A 1244-nucleotide genomic window follows, 5' to 3' on the forward strand; every position below is an offset into this window, starting at 1 on the left:
GAGACCCCTCTGCAAGGGGATCTCCAGTGGCCTACAAATGGGCTTTGGGTCTCCACTCTGTAATTCTTCTAAGCAAAAGTAACTGAATGCTATAAAACTTAATGAGAATTGTACTTTAAAAAAAAAAGAAGGAGGGAGAAAGGGGGAACAGATGACAAGGTCTACATATGGCCTCCTCCTTGGGGGATGGACAGCAAAGAAGTGGGTGAGAGAGATGTCGGATAGTGTAAGATATGATAAAATAATAATATTTATAAATTACCAAGGGTTCAGGGGGGGAACGGGGAGGGAGGGGGTAAAATGAGCTGACACCAAGGGCTCAAGTGGAAAGCGGGAGTTGTGAGAACGATGAAGTCAACATATGTACTAATGTGCTGGACACAAATGACGAAATGACGTATGTACGAATTGTGATGAGTTGTATGAGTCCCTAATAAAATTGATTATTTAATTAAAAAAAAAAAAAAAGAGAAAGGCAAAAAAGAACGCTTTGGGAAAAAGAAAATGTTCACGGCCTCCCCGTCGGGGAATCGAACCCCGGTCTCCCGCGTGACAGGCGGGGATACTCACCACTATACTAACGAGGACTGGCGTTGTTAGTCACCCTGCAAGCGAGTCCTTCAAGGAAGATAGGCGTTCCCTAGCACGGTGACCCGCCCTCTAGTTCTTTTACAAAAAATGAAAACTCTGATTTTAAGGAAAGGAGGTTTCCTGCTCGGTCCTTGATGTAATCGCGAAAGTTTAAAGAACAGAAACTAATAATTACAGAGCAAACATTAATGATCAATTTCTAGCACATCTATCTGCACTTGCAGGCATGTAAGGGGAGACAGATAAGGCATTCTACTCCCTTAAAGTTAGTCACGGGAACGCATAGGGGCATGTTTACTCGGCCCCATAGGGTCGCTGTGCGTAGGCATCGACGCAGTGGAAGTGCGTTTGAGTTTTGGACAACGCAAATGCATGGATACAAGTATATATGAGCATAGCTAGGCATTTACGAAATACAATGGATGCAACCTGGCCAAACTTGTCCTTGCTAAAGATCCCTCCCAAAGGGAGTTTCCATACCCTTTGAAGTTTATTTAAATGCAGTGAAATCCCTATTTATTGCAGAGTTAGCTTCACACGTCACGCACTGCTACCGAGTGGATGCCGGTCTAGAGCTGCTGCCCTGTGGGTTGCCGAGACGTAACTCTTGTAAGGGAGTCTAAAGCCCCGTCTTTCTTCCAGCTTCATGTATA

The 1244-nt window shown here is 44.5% G+C and overlaps 1 non-coding gene across 1 annotated transcript; it reads right to left on the reverse strand.

Moving 5' to 3' along the window:
* Nucleotides 1–515: 515 nt before the first annotated feature.
* TRNAD-GUC lies at nt 516–587 on the reverse strand. The gene has a single exon. It is a non-coding gene; the product is annotated as a tRNA-Asp (tRNA).
* Nucleotides 588–1244: the final 657 nt, after the last annotated feature.

This window comes from Echinops telfairi, unplaced genomic scaffold (genome assembly GCF_000313985.2).
Source record: "Echinops telfairi isolate 266 unplaced genomic scaffold, ASM31398v2 ScPeMD7_7412;HRSCAF=8450, whole genome shotgun sequence".
Classification (NCBI taxonomy): Eukaryota; Metazoa; Chordata; class Mammalia; order Afrosoricida; family Tenrecidae; genus Echinops; species Echinops telfairi.